The sequence below is a fragment of the Poeciliopsis prolifica genome, unplaced genomic scaffold, assembly GCF_027474105.1.
Source record: "Poeciliopsis prolifica strain line A6 unplaced genomic scaffold, Auburn_PproV2 SCAFFOLD007, whole genome shotgun sequence".
Taxonomy (NCBI): Eukaryota; Metazoa; Chordata; class Actinopteri; order Cyprinodontiformes; family Poeciliidae; genus Poeciliopsis; species Poeciliopsis prolifica.
In genome coordinates this window covers 2,825,500-2,849,537 of record NW_026562382.1, presented here as the reverse complement: position 1 = coordinate 2,849,537, position 24,038 = coordinate 2,825,500, and the positions used below count along the sequence as shown (strand labels likewise).

Here is a 24,038-nt window from a genome sequence, read left to right as displayed (position 1 = left end):
ATGAGGTTGTTCTCTTGAGCAATATTAGCATGTTACTTGCTAGCAAGCAGAAGCTAATGCTAACTATGTTTGGACTATTTGTAATGGGAAATTCAGTTGTTTCCTGTTTTCATTATCTTAACTGGGGATGAATTAGCGAATACTTGACTCCCCGCTGGGAGAGGAAAGACAAAAAACATGAGTGGGTTACTTTTTATTAACATCACGGGTTTGATGGCCCTCTCAGGGTTTTAATCTCTGGTTTAATCCCGAAATAAAAACAATATAAAAGTGCCGAGTGTGAAATTACATCCAAACGTGATCATCAGAACTTTTTCCAGGGTCTCAAAGGAAATTACTTTGGTACGTAATAAAATCTAACTGTGCTGCTTCACAGGTCACAGGAAAACCATTTTGTTGATGAAGTATTTACAAAGAGCCTTATTTTTGACCTTATATGTGCAGCAGTATTTGACAAAGACTTTACAAAACAAAACTAAAAGTAATTTCGCAGGAGTATTAGAAGATGCTTCCTTCTGTAAAGGTAAGTTTGTTTTTTAAACTTATCAATAATAATTTAGCATCTCATGAAAATAACTTTTTATCATTATGTGTGCAGTAAATAGTCAGTTTATGTGTAAAATATTCTTGATTTGCTGTCACTGGCTGTGTTTTGAGGTAAGTGGACTGTAGTTTTGCCTGACGATGATGCTGTTGTAAATCCTGGTTTTAATAAAACCCAGCAGCATTGTTAAGAGTATTTTTACAGCAGCCGTGGATTACCTACCCTATTAACAAGTCATTTTACAGACATATGTGAGCCAGAGCAGCTTTACAGGGAATTTGCTTCTTTAAATATGCAAAACATGCGAGACCTGATAGAGGAGGAGAAGCAGATAAATGTTAGAAACTGAGTCAGTTGCCTCAGAGCGAGAGGACGACCATGTTTCCAGGTCAATATTAGATCTTCTTAATGTCCAAACTGACTAAGCATTCAGAAACACTGTTTCTATGTCAGAAACGAGTTGGATTGGCAATTAAGAGAAGCAGTTATAACCAATATGTTTGAAATTGGGCACAATAAAAGCTACGTTTTATTATCTGCAGAGATATTCAGTTTGGTTATGGCTGCAGCAGCACTGGAGCAAGAATAACAGCTTTAATATCAATGACGGACTAATGAATGAAACCATCTGAAACTTGTTAATTGAGCTTTTTCCTCTCATAAGCTGATAGGACACCTTATTGCTTTTCTGACTAATGACGCAGAAACACGAGACGTGATATGATCCTGGCAAACGTGTGTGTCAGAGTCTATAGAACAAAAATAGCCACTTTAAAAATCAACCATATGTTCTAACGGTGGCCCGGTTCCTCTGAATCGATAGCAAACCTTGACCTTCCAGAGGCGATGTCAAGGTTTTCCAAAAGGCTTTCAAGTCGGCAACATCGCCAGCGCTAACAAGGAGCCGTCAGAGATACATCAAGGCCTTGGTATCGATCGTCTAGATCCTGCAGGCATCTACAAGGATCTGTATCTGCTGGAGCCCTTCTGGATGTCATCACACGAATCGTGCTTTCTGTACGGACGAGCAGCGCGAAGGAGGAGGGGAGAGAGCCCCCTCGTTTGTTTCCCCTTGACAAGTCAAGGATAAACCTGAGATTTTACGGTGGGATAGGAGTGGTTACTAAATGAGACATGCAGAAAGGAAAAGAAATGTCTTGAAAAGGGGAAGAGAAGGGGCGAAATGATTAGCAGTATGCGGGGGGAAGGGACAGGGAATGGAAAGGGAAGGCGAGGCATTGATCAGCCGTCAGTAGAGTTTATAGGGACGTGATTAACAAGCGACAACAGCCGCAAGATGTATGAACTCTGTAGTTAGTATTTACAGATGTGCCGCACTGGAGCGCGATCTATGATCGCCTCCAGCATGGTCTTTATATTCAGCTTCAACTTAGCTTTACTGCTGATTGATCACAACATACAACCAGCTTTGATCCTAGCTAGACAAGTTCCTCAATTTGGTCCTCGGCCTGTTTGATAATTCATGGAGCGAATCCAGTCCGAGTCAAGAGACACAGAGCGTTTTAAATGGTTAGGATTTAAGGATATGGATAACTAACCATAGAAAAACTGGACAACTTTCACAACTGGTTGTCAGATTTGTGAGTGTGAGATTCTCGCTGGGGGAACATCTTGAGTTTCGTATGTTTACAGATACATTAACAACAAAAAAATCATCATCTATCTGCTTCCCTACTGCTGCAAAAGTGATGCAAACATTGATTGTTGAAGCTTTAGTCAAATGATCTCTACACATTATAGTTAATAGTTTAATATAGCTTAAATTTGTACATTTGAAGCTCAAATTCCTTCAAATTTACAGCAATTTGAGCTTCACATTGCCTGCGTCTATCAAAACACAAAGAGATGGAGCTACACAAGCAGAAGCAGCAGTGGAGCACTGGAGCTGCAAAGACAAAACAAAAAACATACATGTCCACCCCCAGCCTGTTTCCTCCAGTCTAACAAACAGTTGGTCCGGACTCTAACCCAGTTTCATGATGGTGAAGCTTTCGGTGCTGGAATAAGGGCAAAAAAGGTGGCGGTAAACAAGTACAGCATTTGGAGTTTCTTTGATGTAAAAAATAAATAAATAAAAAAAATACCGGATCTTATTCGCAATGTTTTATCTGGAAACAGGAAGTAGAAGCCTCCTGAGAGCACAGCAGCATCCCATTTAAAGCCGTAAATAGAAGCCTGTCTAACTTCAAACGCTCAAAGAAAATTTGGTGGAGAAGAGAGCAGAAAGAGGAATAACAGTGTCACCTCACCTACAGCTCCTCTGAGCTACCGTACTCCCGGCTCTGACAATCAAACTTGACATCACACCCAGCGCTACCTGCTGCAGGAATAACCGTTTTGACTGGAACAGTCAAACGTTTAATAAAACGCCCTTCGAGTTTCACTCCAGCGTTTTATCTTTTCATCAATGGCAGATGAAAATTGCTAATTACCTTCCCCAGGAAGCCTTTTGGTCGCCCTAACGGAGATGATTAGCCTCGCCTGAACCTCCTAATCCCCAAGTCCAAACCTCTCACTTCCCGCTCCGCCGCGTCAATATCTCTATGCAAACCTGCTCATGTCAACTCAATTTATTTTCCTATATCACGCTGGGTGAGAGAGTGCCTCTCGTCCGTGCCTCTCTCTGTCTCTCTCGCTGAGTCTCCCATCCATCACTCCGCAACTCTCTATTATCTGCTCCTTTTCTGTCGCTGCATGTGTCCAGGGCTCTTGTCTTTTTATTTTGTCTGTTTCATATTTCATCTGGTTTGGTGAGTGTCGCGTTGGTAAATTTCCTCCAGTTTCAGCCAGACAGGTGACTCATCGGCTCGGCAGACGACGATAAAGATCTGTTTGGTTTTCTTGAAGGAATCCTTCGGAATTTTTGAAGTGAAGTTCTGCGAGAAGGTCACAAGTTGTTAATGTGTCACCTGCAGGAGATAACCTGCTTGGCCCCTTCACTTAGGATAAACACAGACTAATTGGTCCTTCGATCTTCACCAGATACTTCTACACAGAACAGATATTCTTTAAAGTCATTTTTTAAAGATTTTTGAAAGATTTTTGTTGTATTTGCAAAGCACAAAATTTGATATGTGAAAAAACTGAAACATATTGACTGATGAAACCTACAATTTAGAACAGATATTTTGAAATGTGACAAGGAAAAAAATTTAGTCTTGTCTGATTTCCGCTCAGAAAAAATGTGGTTGTGGGCCAGGACAGTCATTCATTGTGTGTTTGAGTTAAAAAATGTTTAAAGCTGACAGGAAATTTGAAAATATCACTTGATAATCATGTGTAATTGAAACCTGATCACCAACAATAAAGTCTTAAAAAATGCAAATATTTTAAAAAGACTTAAATAAATAAGTAAGTTCAGCCTGGTGGGGGCTCAAGTAAAGCCTGGTGGCCCGCCAGGCTTATAATACACTGTTTATATGCGTTTGAACTTTGCGTCCACATGTAAATGTGGTATTTGCAGATTTTCAAAGACTTCCTGGTGAATATGTGCAGAATGGACATCAACATTGATAACAGATGCAGACTTTTATACGAAACTCTTTTCATCTTCACTAACTTTAAATCCTAACTTTAAATGTGAGCAGAAAAAGCAAATTCATGAGATGAAACAGTAAGCTGAAGAAAACAAAAGCTACAATAGTTTTGACTAATCATGCTTTAGCCATGTCTTCATGTTTTCAATTTTAATAAAGTCAATGGTAATACTAATCTATTTCTTTCAATTCCAGCTTCTACCTGTGTGTCGATGCGCCCCAAAGTACTTAACCCCAAGTCGCCTAGCGATCCGTATATAAGTGTGTGTGAATTTGCCTCTGTTGTAAAGTGTTTTTATTGGTTAGTATGACTAGAAAAAATCTTCATATATTCAGTTCATTTGTTATGGTGCATTAAAGATACTACAGCTATTTGAACCGGAAACCTGCCAACAGTAGAAGTATACAAAAGTGAGATTTCACCTAAACACCAAAAATAACAACAAACTGTCCTGAACTCACGTCTAAGTTGGAAAATCAAAGCTTGGTTCTGACGCTGGTTTTGAGGTCAAGCATTTAAACAGTAATGAAAAGTGTCTAATTATTAGGACATCTCATGGACTGCTAACAGGTGGAAGAAATAGTTTTGAGAACTCTAAAATGGAGAGAAATACAATCCTACTGGCAGCTACTGCAGCAACAAATAACGTTTTTTTTTCTTTTCTGGTTAATACAGCATCATGTGCCGCTTCAGCTCATCTGATGAATGATGAGCTGAAACTTCACAATCCCCAAACCTTCCCTTAAAAGTGCTGAAACCCTGTGGAGAAATTAAGCAGAAACAACTGATTTCCTGTAACGGAAAGGGATCATCACTCTAATTTTCTTTTTACTGGATAGTTTCTGCCTTTATCTGCACCTGATAGACTACCTAGATGCTCAACGTAGAGGCAGAAAACCAAATGATCACTTTGCATTGCTGGTAGAACTTAAAGAAACTCAAATTCACCTTTAAGTCTTCCAATTGTTTGTCCAAGGTGTGGTACTGGGGCCATTTGCGGTCCTTGTAAGGATGCTGGGTGGCCATTGATCACAGTTCAAGATCAGCCTAAGTTTGGTTTGCTAGTTCAGGCAGTTCATGCAGATAATAATTTTAAAAAACTATGTTGGGGTGAAATATTCACTGATGCCTTGATGAATACTTTGCAATACAAAGTATTCATCCAGGTTTTTGCTTTTAATTTAATTTATTAGCAACAGCGACCACAAACATCCAGAGGCTTTTTACCGAAACGCAGACTTGGGCACGCCCATTTTATGAATTTCTCAAACTAAAGTGAGAGTGAGTCACATTTAGTCCTTGTTGCTAAAATGACACAAACAAATCCCAAAAAAGATGACAAATGTGCAACATGATTAGCTGTTTTCTTTTTAATATCATCATTATTATTGTTACTATTTATCTGGCAACCTGCAGGATCCAGTTTCAGTTTGAAATCTTCATTGATTTACTCAGTGCTTGTCTACAGCAATCTGACTTCATTGTGTGTTTAGATTGTCATTCATTTAGAGGGTAAAAATCAAGAAATAAAACAGCTGTTGTGATAATATTTAAGAAGAAAAGTATTGAAAATATTGCGGCCAATAGAATGCTTCCGACTTGACATTTTTTGGCCCCCACGCCAAAAAGTTTTGGACACCACCGTATTAATCTAACTACTTCATCCAGCCTCTCACTTTCCGATTACAATATGAGGCCGTTTTATATTCATGCTGCTCCGATATCAACAGCGCACACAAGGCTCAGACACAAGGGGCCGCCGGGCCGGCTGCAGAGGAATACTCTATCGACCAAGCAGGAATTCATCAGCCACAATAATTAATCTTGTGGGAAGTGGTTGCTGAATCTTTTAGCGTGAGTGAGAGAGGGAGCGAGTGAATCTCTCAGAGAGAAATAGGGCGAGACTACATGATAACGCTGGAGATACCTTTCAGTCTGACCAGCAGCTCGCACACACACACATGCACACAGACCACACACACACACACGCAAACGCACACACACACACACACACACACACCACACACACACACACACACACACACACACACACACACATAATTTAAAACAGTCAGCGAGGCGAAAGAAGTGGCTTCTCACATTTCTTCTGCAGAAGATCAAGTAACATTTTGATTTTAAAATCTTTGTTTCCTAGGAATTATCTCCCTTTTTCTTTTTGCAATAGATCATCCAAGTCAAGAGGCTCCGAAAATGTGAGACGCACATCGCGAATAAGCAAAGTGATGGTTGTAAAATGGGCCAGCAGTATAAAAAGAGGCTAAAGCAGCTATCTGTGTCCATGCAAAGCATCGCGTTACACCTGCTGTCATCCTCCGACTTCACTCCATACACGGCGGCATGAATAATTCAGCGACCCCTCCGCTTTGTCAACTACTACGCCTCTGTTTGAGAAGAAGAAGCGCTCAAACTGCAGACAACGCTCGTGAAATTTCATTGCCTCGCTGTGCGGGAGATTCTTCACAAGCTCTGATGGAGAAAATAAAAAAGTGCAGCCCTGTCACTCACAAAGCAAGACCACATGGTTCCTTCCTCCTCATCTTCAGCCTCTCCTCCACTCTGCAGCAAACAATGCTACAAACTCTTCAGAAAAGGCGATTATACAGAAGCAAATGCAGTTGGACGTGAGCAGGTCTGGGTGCCTACCTTTGTTCAGTGTGTTTCTGTGGGTTGGGTTGCGCCGTGAGCTCAGCAGCCCGGCAGCCCCACAGCGTGCAGCCTCTCCTCTCTGTCTCGCTCCCACTGCGAGTCGGGGTAGACTCTGAGAGAGGGAGCGTGTGTGTGTGTGTGTGTGTGTCAGTGCGAGCCCTCTCGCTGGCTATTGTTAGGAGGAAGCGAGCCAAACTGAGCATGCTCCGGCAAAACACGAACAGCCCCTCGCCGTAGGCATGGAGACGGGGAAGCGCATCTCCCGGTCAAGTTGCTTTTCAGCTGAGCCCCGGCGCCGGGCAGGTGCTGCTGTGTCATGGTCCTGGCCGCGTTTCAACACTTTGGCGAAATCCTCTAATCCTGCATTTACTTTTCAAATTCCCCATCAGGCAGCGCATCAGACGATGACCCGGGTCGCACACGGAGCTCAGCACCGTGTCCAGTGGAGTCCAAGCGCAAACCTGATTTGCGGTGCAAAAATAAAAAACAGAGGCATTTTGACCCGGTGAATTGCAACCTGCTGCTGCCATAATTACTGCAGGAATGTATCCCAGTCTAAAACCAAGAGGCACCAGAGGAATGTGACCAAGATGAGCTGCGTGATTCATTACATATTACACCAAGGCAAAATATTACTCATCTTAGTCCTACAGCGTATTTGAAGGGTAAAGACACTGTTTGCAGCATGTAAGCATATTTTCTCAATGTCTCAATGACTTTTAATTAACTAAAATCAGCAAATATCGTATTATAGTTAGTGTCATTATTAAATTACAAATATTATAATTTACCCAAATACACTTTAAATATTTAAATAAAGAAAAGTTACAAGTTTCACCTAGCTTTATGGAGCATGTAGTAACACAGCGCTGCCCCTTCCCCACCTGTTGCTGTGCACTGCTACTTGACTGGTTTAAACAAGGCAATTATATTGCCCAAATTTGAAACAGGTGGAAAATCTGAATCAACTGAAAAGACGTCAAAGGACATCAGGAGTTGATATTTGCTTATAAAAGTCAACTGGTGCATTCATTCATGTAGGAGTCAGTGTGCATCCTAAATCTATAACTTCTTTAACTCATTCCCAGACATCTGCTCCTAGCTCTGCTTTCAGCTTATAACAAGAAGTCAGGATTTCTTCCAACAAAGGCGCCGACTGGACAACACAGTTTCACCTGGTAAATCCCAACAGCACAGGCTTACGTCTGGCAGCAGATGACAGAAATGAAACAGCAATCTCTGCATCAGAGTATTAATTATCCTCCTGCCTTCAGCCTCATGCAGCAGGCAGTTTGTCCCCGTTTTAAGAGGCAAAGGAAATGCATCAGAAAGCAGTGAATGGTGGGGTCCTGGGAAGCCTGCAATCATGTATGCATTTTGTTCAAACAATATAAACATAGCTCTGCTAAAAATGAAAAAAAGGAACTGCTTCGTTACATTTTTTTCATGCTTAAATGTTTCGGATCGTCAAATAGACTTTATCGCTAAGGACAAAACAGGATAAATACAAAATATTATTTTTGAATTATTTAATCTCTTAAGAAACTAAACAAGTATCTAAATCAACATGGCTCTTTGTAGAGAAATAATTGGCTGTTATTAAATGTAATAACTACTTGTGCCAACCTGGGTGGCAGCAACTGCAGACCAGTGTTTCTGTTCCCCGGAAATGAATATTTTCCACATCTGCTGTGGAATTTTGCCAAAGTCTTCAACAGTGAATTGATTTAGCAGGTGCACTTTGTAAAGATTTTGAGCAGGAACGACCTGATTTAGTTCATGCCATAGAATCTCGGGAGTCCTAAAGTTTGACTAGGCCACTCCAAAACTTTGACTTTCCCAAATGTCACAGATAATCAAGATTTCTTTTGGCAAACGTGTGATTTCTGTCTTAAGACTCTACGACTAAAGCCATGTTTGGCAGCTCAGTGGTGCTGTTGACGTTCCTCTGGCTTATTTTATGGCATCTTGGATGATTCATTCACAACTTTCTCCATAAATTTAAAATAAAACAATGGAAGAGTTTTCTCCCTTCTCTGCTGTTAGATGTCAGTAAATTCTTTTATTTGACAGGACTATGAGTTGTTGCTGCATCAGACGTTTTAGCCTACTTCATGCTGTCAGACAGGTCCTACGGTTGTCTTATATTAATTTTTACGTTTATATTTATATATGTTTATTTTATGACTATATTTGTATCATTTTAGACCTTAGATGGAGTAGTTTGTCAACAAATAAGCAATTTCCCATTGGGGATCAATAAAGTATCTATTCTAAATCATTTAAAAGACTGGAGAACATTTTTTAGTTAGGTTGTTTTTGTGACTCTAGAAAAACACTTTTTAAAACTATAAGGTTAAATAAAGAAAAAATACATTTTGTTTTATCATCAGAAACATTAGTCACTCTACAGCGTCACAAAAATAGGACAAAATCTAAAATGGGACAATATTTTTTAGAAGCATTGATTGTGTACTATGCACATTGATACGATGCAACATATCATTGGATTGGTGGTGAATCTGTATGGAGCATCACTTGTTTTCGCATAAATCCAAGATGGTGTCAGTAGCCTGCTGTAACCATCTCAGGACAATCCAGCTTTCTCATGCATATGCAATTTTTTTTTAACCAGCAATATGTTTCCAGTCTAATCAATTCTTCTACTCTGGTGCAAAAAAAAAAAAAATATGTGGGCAGATTGACGACTATTTAGAGGCAGATTTAATGCTTACATATAATGTAGCTGTGCCATAAAAAACAGGAGGGCTGGCATGTTTCCCTTCCTGCAGTGAGGTGGAACAAGGCAGGATTACGAGCGCTTGCTGTTTGCTAACACTCAAGGCTAATCCATCAATGACGTTCAGCCAAAATATGAATGGTATGTTTTTGTAAGAGAACAAATTGAGTCGCAAATGAACAAAGCGAACAGTTCAAGGAAGCCATCTGAGGAAATTCACACTGAAAGCCACCTTGTTGTAAGATTTCTCACATCTACACACTTTCCCCGTGGTTACTTTAATCAGATTCCAGCATCCAAACGTGAAAGCAGGAGTTTTCCAGCCTTCGACCCGGCTCCTTCACCGTTGGGGGTGTGTTCTCGCTATGAGCGCCCGCTGCTCTGCATTTCAAGGCTGCTCTCCCCCTCTCAACAGAAACAGCCGTAAGGCCTATAAAGTCTTTCTTCGATGGTTAGCGGCTCCGTCGCTCACCAGACGATCGATGAGCTGACTTCAGAGGGGATAAATCACAGGACGAACATAGTTGTGTGTATTTATGGCGAAGCACGCAAAACATACGCCGTGTAATTACAGCCACGGTAGCCATGCTGAAATCCATTTTCCCATTAATTAATGGCCCAGCGTATCCGAGGGGCCGCACATGCAGCTCGGGTTGCAAAAACAGCCGCATGCTGTCAGCAGTTCAAGGATGTGCATAAAGCTTTTCTAAAGTGGTAAGCTGCCAAATTCAAAATCTTTAATACTGGTTTCACTGGATCATCATCAATAAATCTTTATTTCTATATTGGTGTTCTTCCTTTCAGTGTTTTGGACAATTGGCCGGATGTTCTAAATAAAGTTGGAAACTTTTAAAAATTGTGATACTAAGTTCTCAAAGGAAACATCACAAACATTTTTACAAGAAAGTTTTACATCTCTATTTGTTTAGTTGTTTGGGTTTCCTAATTTTCTTATCAAACCAACATCAGATCGACTATATAAGTATATAAGTCAGTCATTTGAACTCTAACTTGCTGAGATTTATCTTCCCAAACTTCCACTGTTAGTTTGTAACTTTATTTACGTCCTGGATGGCTGTGGTGGATTCATTACAGAAACAAATTCTAGCAAAGTGATACAAAGAGTACAACTTGACATTCAGTTCAGATAAAGCAACAAACTATTAAAAACAGCAAAGCTGGAAGTTGGAAACTCGGTTCATTGTTCTGGGTGTAACGTATTTTACACCTGTAACGTTCCGCGGTAAGGTAACGTCTCTACTGATGAAAAGAAACAACTTCAAGCAAGCTTGCTTTTCTGTTTTGAACTCTAAATCAGATTTTCTGCAAAAGAAACCAGAACCCAGATTGGATCTTTTTTTTTTTGCACGTTTGTCAGCTCTACAAGTCAATCTATTGCCGTTACTGGACCCACAAAATACGAAGACACAGGGTCAACGCGAGAAGTATGCAACCGCGCTCACTCAGGGCACACACCGTTGGATAATTCTTAAGGGCTTCACCATTGGCTCAATAATTCATCAGGCTGGTCTACGCTGTGGGTAAGTCACGTACGAACCTTTTACAGAGGAAGCAGGTGAGCGGGACGTCTGTGGGTTGAAAACTCAATGAGAACTCGCAGATTTTTCTCAATCATCTAAATTTAGCACCGCTTTCACGACTCCAGGGAATGGCCGCATTTGGAAGTGAGGAAGGTTGAGCCAGCTTTTTGTGTTGACTTAGTAACCCTGAGGACCTGAAAGCCTTCAGCATACAGCCAGCACAGCAGGAACCAGACACTGCATGACGGGGGTCCCAATCATCTGGATCATTTGTCCGTGTTATTACACATACATGCCTAAGAAGCCTAATAGAGTCAAAACTGCTCTCTGTGTTCAACCAGTTCAGTCCTTCTTGGCTACAACAACTGAATAAAAGCTTGTTGTTGATCATTTTTGGCTCAATGGAAATGTTGACATTTCAAGGGGCGAGGCGGGAGGACGTTAATACAGGACGTCGTAAAAAGAAAAAAACCTTCCCTGCCGTGTTTCTCCTGCTGCTTGATTGCTTGGCAACCACAATGGCATTGTGGGTAACAGTGGGTTCTTTTGATGCCTGACAATCGACAGAGGGATGGGTGACTGGGCGGATGCTAAGCAAGGTCACAATGCACCACAGAACACAGTGACACAGTTACACAAATGTAGCCACAGGCTCGACCCATTGAACTACATTCACACCATTAACTGGGTCTTTTGTCCAGTGAGATGAGGCTTAAAGCAGTTCATCACGACACAACTCCATGCTAAATGGCTTCTTCTGTAAGCGCAGGTCATGTTTGCAGTAGTTTTCGCTTGCTGAGATTATGGTGATGTAATCTCAGCATCATCCACTCAGACAGCTGATTTCTAAGATGTTTCAAACTCATGGTCCCGTCACACAGAAGCTGAGAAAGTTAATCATGCTACGCTACACATTTGCGCTGGTGAAAATTCACCTCAACATGCCAGATGCTTGAAACTGAAAATGTAATTGACGGGTTGTCCCCACATGCTGAATTATTAAGCCAGTAGCCACTTGGGGGCTGTCACCAAACAGGAAATTAGTGATTCCAAGAAGGTAAAATTAATAAAGAGCAACACCATGTAAATGTAGGGTATTCCCTCCAAAATGCAGCAAATTCCACGACCCTCATCCTAATATGGATGCTCCGGTGTTCGGTGGTTGGGGCGCCTACCATGTTTTTGAGTTAAAATATTCAAAGTTGACAAGAAATATGAAAATAAGACTTGATAATTATGTTTTATTGGAAGATTATTGATTGAATATCAACTACAAAGTCTTAAAAAAATGTAAATAAAGAAAAAACTAAAAAAATAAGAAGTGCTTAGCCTGGTGGGGGCACAAGACAAGCCTGGTGGCCCGCCAGACTTATAATACACTATAGGAAATCCTGTGCTCTATTCAGAACAGGGGCATATCAAAAGTAGCGTACATAGTACTGGAAGATGACCAAACTTTGAGCCCCACAGAATTTTTGTCACTTTCTCCAATTCAGACTCACATGATGTGTAACTTTAAGTACACCAGCATTTATGGCAAAACAGGTAACTGCTGGTTCTAAAACCCTTTTATTGACTGGACTTGGCAGTGTCCTGCAGACATGGTGACTAAGCAGATGTGAAATAAACAGAGAACTCAGACTCATAAAATCATCATGACTCGTCAACCTACTTCATTATTAAATTTTCCATCTGCGGTCAATGGGTCCGGTTGGAAAGAGAGCGAGCACTCTGTGGAACTCCATGAAACAACTTTTACGTGAAGGAAACACAGTTAAACCGCCATTATCCGACGTGTTTCTGAACGGCTGTTTGAGCGTGTGCTCAATCTTCGAGTCTGCTTTGGCTGATTCGATGCCCTCTGACCAAACCAGAACCTCTTATCATAATCAACATGCCTGCAGCCACACAGTGCACTAAATGAACACAGCCCTTTAAAAGGCAGCCCCACGAAATCCAATTTTCCTTTCAAACTATCTGTTTTTACCATGTCACAATGCTTCCTAAAGCTTTCTCGTTTGTGAAACACGTAAATGGCCAGTGACATATTCACTGTCATCTGCTTCCCTTCCAGAAGAGACTAAAGTACAGCAATGCCACCACTGATAGTTGGCTCGCTGTTCTGCTGATGTTAAACGAATCTGCTTCAATTGGCAGGATCACGTCGCAGAACAAACTGCAAAGATCTGCTGGCACGCATCTCAATACATATTAATAAAACAGAAAAGTGCCGAGCAGATGAAGACACTTGAGTGAGTTTTCGTCGTTTGGGGAAAGAGAGTGTCTCCTAATTTTCAGCCTAAATGAATCACATCAGTAGACACAGCAAACACACAACTGTTGTCACATTGGAAACCCCTTGTGTGGCCGGCTGACAAGAAAATGAAAGCAACAGATACAGTCTGTTTGTTTTGCTCCGACTAAATCCAAGAATTATTAGCCTCTGGAGCGGAGAGATCGGTGATGTTTCAAAAAACACCAACATACGACTGCTCCTGAAAACTGTGTTACTTTGGAGGTAGAAATCATTTTAAAAAGTACAGTAGCCATCAAAATTCAGCCCCAGCAAACTGAAGTCTACACATCAGTGGTTGCAATATAATCAGATTGCAGGCTTGCATTTTATGGATCTCGGAGGAATTGTACTCAAAAACGATGAAAATAACAAGCGTTTGCTTGTAAACTGTTGGATGTAATTATGCTCCAAAAGGAGGAGGCCTGCCGGAAGTGCAGTTGTTCAATCAATCTAATGTGACACCAAGCATAGACGTACTTGCAACAATGCAACAATGCTACCAACCACTCCACCTTCCAGGCAATTGATAGCTGTTGCATTTACATAACCAGCTGGCTCCCATGCCTCAGACTAAAACAGACCAGATTCTACACAAAGCCACCACTTAAAGCACAAGAAAGCAGATGTACAAAAACACCTTTTTCTCACATTGACATGTAAAGTAACCAACGCTGGATGGAGAAGATTAAACAGAGCGGGATGGATGGGACACAACAGACTTGATAGATGCAGGCTGAGTGCCAACGCTGATGTAGTGATCTATGCTGCAGTAAGCATTTAGACACAACGCATCAATCAGACAGACAGATAGATAGATAGATAGATAGATAGATAGATAGATAGATAGATAGATAGATAGATAGATAGATAGATAGATAGATAGATAGATAGATAGATAGATAGATAGATAGATAGATAGATAGATAGATAGATAGATAGTATAGATGATAGATAGATAGATAGATAGATAGATAGATAGATAGATAGATAGATAGATAGATAGATAGATAGATAGATAGATAGATAGATAGATAGATAGATAGATAGATAGATAGATAGATAGATAGATAGATAGATAGATAGATAGATAGATAGATAGATAGATAGATAGATAGATAGATAGATAGATAGATAGATAGATAGATAGATAGACCTGGTAAAAGGTAAAAACAATAGGAAGAAAGGAAATGGAGAAACGATGAGCAGAGTGGTGATTTAATCCATATTTTGCACCCAGTTGCTTGAGGCAAAGCAGAAACACAGGGAAGCTGCTCAGGCTCCTCAGCCTCTTGATCCAGACAGCTTCCTTTGGGAGCCTGCTGATCAAGAACCCAAGCGCTCCGGCGAGCGCACGCAAGTCGATCCCACCGCTTTCAGAATAATCGTTACTGGTAAGAAAAAAAAAAGAAAAAAGAAGAAGAGAAAAAGAAAGAAAATGCATTCTGACCTGAATCCTGATAAATTGTTCAGCTCTGGGTAAACAGATGCAGCTGAACTACACAGAAACACATACAAAAAAAAATGACAGGTTGTACACAAGCAGCAGAGCGCCTGCAGTCTTATTAGCATTCTGCATCCAAACACACAGAATCTCCTCAGAGGGAATATTTAGGTTGCCAGAAACATGCTTCGGCCTCCGCTGTGTGTGTGAGTCGAGTCTCGGAGAACAATGGTTCGGAGGGGAAAACCGGCTGTGGGGGTAAAAAAATAATAACTATAAATCCTCTCAGAATGCTATTTTTGTCTTTTCATTTCACCAACAGACACTCATTGCTAACGACTTTAGCGTTCACCGCCAGGAAGCATCTGGAGAGGAATCTCTATTGTCACTATAGTAATAAAACAAAAAAATCAACAGGCTGGAAGCTGAGGTCAGGTCGGGTGAAACTGGAATAGAAAACAGCAATTTGATCCAGTTTCACTAGAACAAGAAATACCAAATAATAACTCAGAAAGAGGAATAAAAGACAGGGTCTTTGATTATTAAAAACAAGTGAAAGGGATTCAGGAAAAAATATCCAGTAAAACTAAAAACTGCTGCTACTGATGGGGAGAGGCGAGCACGGCCTCTCTGCAGCCTTCTTCTGGATGACGCACGGGGAGAGCTCACACTGAGGGGCTTTTATCCTGCTGCAGCCTGTCAGCAAGGTTACGCTTTAAAGAAGTGACAGGATGCTGCCGCTTGCTGAGGGAGCAACCTTCGTTTCGTCTGCCAGAACAACGAGGAGCCCACCGACAGGTACGGTTGATAAAGTCTGGGTGTTTGGCGTGCAGGAAGCAACGCTGATGTCAGGAGGAACACACACTTTTCAGACGGAAAAGACGTTTCTCTGTGGTGATGTGCAAAATCCTATGATAAGCGATATCCGATGGTACATATCGGATATCGCTGTGTACCACAGAGAACATGGTCACGGCTGAAAAAGAAAATATAAATTTGTAAATTGTTTTAAACGTCCAGAGTACCCAGTTTTTTTGGGGGGTTTGTGTAGAAAGGAGTTAGCAGTCACCCTCCCCCACCTGTAGCTGGGTACTGTCAGCCAGCAGGCTTAAGAAAAGGATCATCCTAAAACAACGTCCTTCATTTTGAGGAGCAGAAGACAGAAAATTGTTTTGGTTAGGGAACTAGAGAGGAACTGCCAAGATCATTGAGAGATTTTCTCTTCAATCGCTGCACAACTATTACAGCAGAATAAAAACACATACACTAAAAAACTTTGAGGAACACAGGCCCATCCTGAGCCAGAACTGTGTGGAGAGCTTGTCCTCTCCACACACAGAGACAGATTTTGACATCATTGAAACAAGTGAAGATCCTCTTCGAAACTTAAATGAGTGCAAACCTATTATTACGTTTCTTTTACATATTTTTCATTTGGTTTTTGAGCATGAAACATTGTCCTCCTCTCCTTTTTCCTTCATTGTCTGTGGTGCCAGGAAAACAGGCATCCAGATGATAGAGTGCATACTTTATCAGAGTGGAGAAAATGCATTTTGTGACTTATTCATAACTTTCATTTCAACGTTTACTCATTCAGAGTCCCTCGCTAATGTGCAGCCATCATCTTAAGGCGAGCTTGTTCTAGTGGAAATGATGTTCATCTGTCTGCTCATGGATCATTTTTGGGGGAATGTTGTTTGTTGTTCTGGTATATTATAATCTTCCAAATCAAATCTGTTCATTTCTGTCTCTGCTGGTCCTCTTCGTGACCCGTTTCCATCATGTGTTGTTGCTGAAACCGAGCTACACTGTAAAAAAAATATTTAAAAATCCCTAATTTACGGTAAAATATACCAGAAGCTGAGTTTAACCGCAGCTGCCGTTATTTTACCAATGTGTTTTTACAGTGTATGTTTTCAAAAATGACTCACTAATGTGACAATTTGGGCTGATATCAAAATCTAATATTAATTTTAAATACTTATCTTTCTTGAATAGTCCTGACAAACTGGTGTTTTGCTGGATACTGATTTTAAATGTAATATTTTTATTTCTTTTAGTAGTTGGGGCCTTTGCTTTATGCTCAAATGGAAATATTTAGCATTTTTGTTCAGTTTAATTTTGAATTTTGATTTGAATACAGTTCCACTTTGATTAAATCTCATGCTGCCAAACGCTTAAGTAACATGAAGAGACGAAAAGAAAATATTAATAAATGCTTTAAATCCTAAACACTATTTCAAGCCACCCTTTTTAACATGTTACTGAACTGTAACAGCATTTTTCTTTCTTTTTTTTTAACTAATGCTAATGCGTGCAACAATGAACAATAAACCTGGATGGATTACGCCGGCTAATCCACATGATTTCATTATGGGCTAGAGGGCCTGCTGAAGATTAGACCACTCACAAAGCACAGAGAAGTAAAAACAGACCCACCGGCGCGAGAATATTGGAATATTAGACGAGGATTTCTCATATATATATATATATATATATATATATATATATATATATATATATATATATATATATATATATATATATATATCATAGTTACCAGCCTGTTCAAAGAGTGGCAGCTATAATTTCAGCAAAAAGCTGGTTTTACCTTGAGGGGCCGAAAATCAATACTTGCCACAATTGGCAGATTTTCATTTTTGAAAACATGTCAGAATCGTTTCCTTTCAATTTCACAACACGTACAATTTTCTGTTGGCCTGTCACATAAAATCCCAAAAAATACACGGACATTTGTCCACTGTGACGTGTCAAAATGTGGAACAGTTCAAGTTCAACAAATCAGACGTGCAATAAGCCAGTTGAATGATTCAAAGCAAGCAGCAGGACTTCTTCAGCATCTCTGATATGCAGCTGCCTGCTTCTTAATTACTCAGTAGGTAATTAGTGGTCGCCTGCATGGAGTCCAGATTCATCCAACCAGAGTGTTTTTTGTGTTTTATTGGTGGAAGGCGGACGTTGTGTGGCAAACAGACACTCACGCGCTCGGTTACGCAGCCTTCACGCGGCGTCGCATGCAGCTGTCACCGATGCTCCAGCAGGACGCAGGCGGGGGGACGCCTTCCACTCCATCCTGCAGGCCGGACAAAAGAACAAATGTTTTTTTCTCAGGGGACGAGATTAGCTCGGCCGCCTCAAGTGCCATCATTATCAGCATTATCAGCCTCGAATACCAAAATTCTCTGAACCTTGATTCAGGGCAAACTTGAACATTTCGTTTCTTCGTGCTCTAAACAGGTGCAGCCTTCGTCCTCTGGATCCAGGAGCATTCCTCCCATCAAGGCTGAGTGCCTTTCAAATTACATCAGCAACAAAGAGGAGTCCTGTTTTTTTTTTTTTTAGTTACAATCCATCATGATGCTGTGTTCTGTAAAAAGCTGCTTCTATTTTTTTTTTTTTTTCTTTCTGAGAAGTCTAAAATGGAATTTGTTCCAGCCAAGATAATGCTTGGTAGCGCTAGGCTAGGCGTACAGTATGACAGGACTGCATGATGTGGATGAATCATCCGTTCTTTATCTCCTCTTTCTTGTCCTTTGGAGTCTGTTCCAGCCTTCACTGGGCGTCGCGCTGCTTGGACTCCAGACAAACTGTCAGTCAAGGTAAAATGAATGAACATTTTTTTCACGGCAAAGACAAAATACTGCAGATTGCTAGAAAAATAAGCTTTTCCAAGATGTCACAATGTGGCAAAAACTGACATGTAAAGTGACTTTTTGCATGTTTGTTCCCACGTGATCTTACTTTAACTAATGATTTCAGCAGAAAAAAATATTTAATCTGCAAAACATCCCATCACTTTATTTGTAAACAACCTCTCATAAAGGTATATAGAGAGAGAGTCTTGGAAAAAGTGATATTTCATTGCAGTGATATTTCATGGCAACATCTCAAATTACAGAGTTTATTCTAAAAATAAACTCTGGAAATATCTTTAACTTTGACAAGTTTGTTTTTTTTTTTACTCTTCTACACAATGGCACAGTTGGTGGCATTGTTTCTTTGCAGTATGAGGGTCTTGGTTTCAAATCACAGCCTGGAGACTTTCTGCATGGAAAGTGCATGTGGAGATGAACCAGGTGCATCATGTTTTTCTTGTTTTGGTTATTTTTTTTATTCAACAAATACACACAAAAAAATATTTACTATCAAAGAAGAAATGTCCTACTTTTCTTTGTCTAAGTTTCTGATCATTGTTTCTGATCATTGTTGCATGGCAACAAGTTGTAAATGCAACAGTATGTTAAACATGCAGTTTGTTTAATTTGTGAAAATTTAATTTCCACCAATTTGCCTACTGTGACAAAAAACAAAAACAAACAAACAAACAAACAAAAAAAAAAAACAGTTCACAACAGCACAAACACTTTAATGACCACAACCGTAATGATTCAAGGCCAAAATAATTGGAAGGCAGTGGACTGAAAAAAAAGCCCCTGATGTCAGCCAATAAGTTAATGCAGGGTAATTGCCCGGCTATACGCAGTCCGGCCGCGCTGATCCAAAACGACAACAGTACATTGTGATGCTCGACACAAGTGTGCACATTAGCATTAGCAGCCCCAGGGCCCTCAGTGTACCTGTCACGCATCTCTGCCGCCACAGCCTGACAGACTGATGCTGTCTCATTAAACGTAGAGAAACAGATTCCTGCATCACTCTGCAGATGTTTGTGTGTGTGACATTATGCTGTGAGGACCTAGACGCATACACATTGTGGAGACCAAACATTATATGAGCACTAAAAATTAGCTAGCTAAACAAATGGGGCTTTCTAGCTAATGTGACTCTGTTAGCTAGCTAGGAAACGAGGGACTGTTAGCTAGTTAGATAGAAAACAAGGGGGACTGTTAGATAGCAAGGAAACAAGGGACTATTAGCTAGTTAGAAAACAAGGGGGACTGTTAGCTAGCTAGGAAACGAAGGACTGTTAGCTAGTTAATTAGGAAACAAAGGGGGCTGTTAGATAGCGAGGAAACGATGGACTGTTAGCTAGTTAGTTAGAAAACAAGGGGGACTGTTAGCTAGCGAGGAAACATGGGACTGTTAGCTAGTTAGTTAGAAAATAAGGGGGACTGTTAGCTAGCGAGGAAACAAGGGACTGTTAGCTAGTTAGTTAGAAAACAAGGGGGATTGTTAGATAGCAAGGAAACAAGGGACTATTAGCTAGTTAGATAGAAAACAAGGGGGGCCGTTAGCTAGCGAGGAAACTAGGAACTATTAGCTAGTTAGTTAGAAAACAAGGGGGACTGTTAGATAGCGAGGAAACGATGGACCATTAGCTAGTTAGAAAACAGGAATTTCTGGCTAGCGTGACTCTGTTAGCTTGCTAGAAAACTGGGGGACTCTGTTATCTAGCTAGCTAGAAAGCCTACATTAAATGGGACTATCTAATTTTGTTTAAGTCAGCTTAGCTTTTTTATGAGCTAAATTAATTTTATCATTCATGATGATGAAAAGACCTATTTGCATGGTAAGGGCCATGTAAAATGAAGCAGTTCTTTTGCACTAATGTGTGAGTCTGCAGGTCCATTGCTCGACTTTTAATCACATCACTGTGCTGATGGAGAGCCCATGCAGAGATCAGATAGGGTAATCTATGAGCCTTAACAAGGAGAGGTCTCTAACAGAGTTAAACAGCCTGTCACCTCCAGATGCAGCACCAAAATTGTATTCATCCCTTTGAATGATTCATCCTTTTTATTGCTTCTGTAACAGTCAACTGTGGTCAACAAAATGTTTTTTTTGTTTGTTTTTTACAAATGTACAAAAAATCCCTGACTTCAACAATTAAATAATTAAAAATATTAGACAAAATTAGGCGCGAGTTTGAAGAAGCGTTGACATTTCTCGCGCAAAAACCCGGTGCATTTATTGAAAGTAACAGGCACAAATTAAAAGGTTGTGACTCCATTACTTCAATTAGAGTCCAGCAGGAGAAGGAAAAGATACAAGTGTTTGTGGGCGAGCCAAAACCATTAGTCCAGAATTGGATTTACATTAATGAGCGTGTGTGTGTGTGTGTGTGTGTTTTTCCTCCGGATGATGAACGCTGTGCAAGCAAAAACTTTAAAGTATTTCAAAGCACAGTAATTCAGATCCTGGGGGACACCTTTTGTGGAAGCACCCAAAGATAATACATGTCGTCTTATTTTTTTCAGTCCTATGATCACCCTCTTAGCATAAAGACTTGGAAAAACGTCTGAATACATTAAATATTCATACACCTCAAGCCTGGAATCCCATTATGCATCAGTTTCCAATCCTATAAAACAAGCTAACTGCTGCTGTGGCTGGAAATAACACGATTTTCCCGTATTCATTAACATTATCTGATTGCAGTATGGAAGTCGACCAGGATCCTCATCGGCCCCAGAGACGCTAAGAGGAATGGCTCGGAAGAACCAACTGCTGCGGTACTGATGGTCCAGGGAGCCTTTGGGAGTTTCCCCAAAGGGAAATGGGCTTGAATGGAAAACGGTTCCATTTCATTTACTTAAATGAAGAGAAATGAAGACAAATGGAATATAATTTTGTCTATTGCTGGGAGGTTTTAAAGTCCCACAGATAATACACTACATTTTTCTCCCAGACTGTTCCTGAGCTTTGCTATTATAACCATAGAAAGCACAGGTAAGTCTTCAAAGTGAGCCCAGTGTAGGTTTCACATTTATGCTGGTCTGAGGCTCATGTTTTAAAGAATATCTGACAGATGACAATGAACGTGTAGGTGCAGCCTCACTCACGCTATTATATAAACTTTGAAATTTAAATGCGTCTGCATAAAAAGAGGAGGTTTGACCTTTTTCATGTTCTTCCATGTTCAAAGAGCCTCATTATTCTTCACAGGCGGCCATTTTGAATATAACACAAACTGATCATACTTGACTGAACCTCTTCCTCAGGACAAAAGAGTCGCCTTGGAATACATTAAAAATCTATTAAACCAAACCAAAAACGTTGATGTATTCGTTCAAATTTCCATCAATGCGTACATTTCTGGGAACATGATTCATTTCTGAGCTTTCACACATTTACTGATGTCATATCTCAAGAAAATGTATTGTTACATGATAAAACATAAACCAAATATGGTCCCGTCGGATGTTGCCCAGGAATGTTGAAAACCCTTTAAATCTTAAAATCTGTTCTTGCACTAGCATTTTTCCAAAGTGAAAATTTACAACAACAAAAAAAAAATTGGAGGAAAAGAAATGGATGTCAGGAAAATACGTATGCTTTAATGCTGACTCCCCCAAAAATCCATTTAACACAAATGTAACTGAAACATCAGTTTATGCTTTACTTCTTAGTATTAGTTAAGAGTTTAGGGGCTTTAAGTCGTCAATGGCTTTCTTCTTGTCTGTGCTTTAAATGCAACATATTTCATGCAAAAGTCTACAAGATGCGCAAGAAGTTTTTGTGAAATTATTTCAACCACATATGTAACTTTTTTTCTCTGCTAGATATTATACTTTTGTATAACACTGAGCAAACCTGGGTAACTTTTTGTTGAAACATCAATATGTGACTCCTTGGAATGTTTTTCTTTCACATCACCATGTTAATATAACAACAGGAGTCAAAATGACGCAGAAACGTAAAACAACGACACCTGCAGATAAGTGAGAGCCAACAGTGTTGCAGGCTGAACCCCATCAAACCCACATCAGACACCACGAGACTGGAGATGTGCAGCTTCTGCGTCCCAGCAGCACACAGAGGCCAGGTGAGCCCCACCTGAAGTCTACTCACTTCCGCTCCATCACGTCACAGAGAAAGCTCCGGTCCCGAGGCTCCGGGCGAGCCGACCGGGAGCCAGGCGAGCAGAAAAGCCCCGCACCGCGAGCTCGTTCGGGTTCTGTGCGTTAGAAAAGTGGAAGAAGAAGAAAACCTAACCTGCTTTCTCGATATTTACCGGAGGATTCTGGCTGCGCGACCTGCTTCCTGTGCGGGATTCTCCTTAGGAACCGTGCTGCCTTCAGGTACCGCTCGTACAACTTGAATTCCCCAAGTTGAATGAATGAAATTTCTTCTCTTCCCTCATCCGTCAGTGAAGGGATGATAACAGTTTGAATTGTTTTGGTTAGAACTCGCTGAAGCTTTAAAATGCAATACAAATACTACAGAGTTCATGAAGACATATGGAAAAGAAGAAAACAAAACACAATCTTAAAGAATCATTTGTAATAAAAACTGCACAGTGGATGTGAATTGTTATTATTATTACACTTAGTGTTAAATCTATGGCTTTTGTTACGCTTTGAAGCGGAAATCCACATTATAGATCGGTTTTAGTTGGATTGTGAGAGACACACACTCACACTGTGGTAAGTGAATGCAGCACAACCGTAACGCAAGGTTCTAACCCCGCTCCTGATTGGTCACGATGGGACAGACGCAGCCACTCAGCCCCATAAGCCCCTCTCCTGCATCCCCCTTTCCACTCACATCAGCAGCCTGATGAATGCCTCCTCTGGGGGACGCAGGCAGTGACCAAATTCAAAGATTCAAAGAAGAGAGGCTGATTCAATACACATAATGTTTACGTCACTGTGAAGAGAAGCGCTTGGAACGGATTGGGAGCGTGGACTCAGACAGAAAACACTGAGGGAGAGCAATTTCTGAGCTCAACCTTTTGGGTTATGCCGCGGGACAATAACTCAGAACACACCAGCAAGCAAATGAATGAGTGGATTAAGGCAACAAAACAAAGTTAAGTTCAATTGAGAGATCTTGGCAGGATCTTAATCAGGATGTTGAAGCTTTAAACTCAGCTGATTTAAAACGACTCTACAAAGCAGCAAGGGCCAAAAATGTATCCACATGAGATAAAACACTTGTTACCCTTTACTTAACAAATTATTGATGACTGTTATTTTCACAAACATTGTGTGACCAGTTATTGATTTAACTCATTCATTTTTCACGTAGGCTCCTGTTTGGCTTGGACGAGTTTTATCCTAATAAATAAAATACCATTTGAAAACTGCATGTTCAGTTTTCTCAGGTTATCTTTGTCCAGTATCGAACTTTGATTGTTGACCTGGAACATTTAAGTGTAGCACAAAAAGCAAAAACTGAGAATATATGGCAAATACATGTATGCACTCCTTAAGTGTAAATGACTTAATAATGGAAACACGTATTTAGGTGATAAGTATTTTCGGTGTCAGAGCTCAAAATTGGAGATCTGGAGCAAACTCAAAAGAATAACACGTGACATGAATTGA

General features: G+C 40.4%; 1 protein-coding gene across 6 annotated transcripts in view; it reads right to left on the bottom strand.

Moving 5' to 3' along the window:
- The window catches only part of si:dkey-91i10.2 (uncharacterized protein LOC555224 homolog), a 57,427-nt gene that overhangs the window by 30,867 nt on the left and 2,522 nt on the right, over window positions 1-24,038 (bottom strand). For 2 of the 6 annotated variants that reach the window (XM_055031745.1, XM_055031744.1), the window contains exons 1-2: window positions 22,705-22,768; window positions 17,790-17,881 (exon numbers count right to left, since the gene is read on the bottom strand). The gene's annotated coding sequence lies outside the window, so the exon portion shown is untranslated. Of the gene's footprint in view, window positions 1-6,766; window positions 6,916-17,789; window positions 17,882-22,560; window positions 22,648-22,704; window positions 22,769-24,038 lie in introns of those variants that run through there. The other 4 variants (XM_055031746.1, XM_055031748.1, XM_055031747.1 and 1 more) reach the window with 4 other exon arrangements.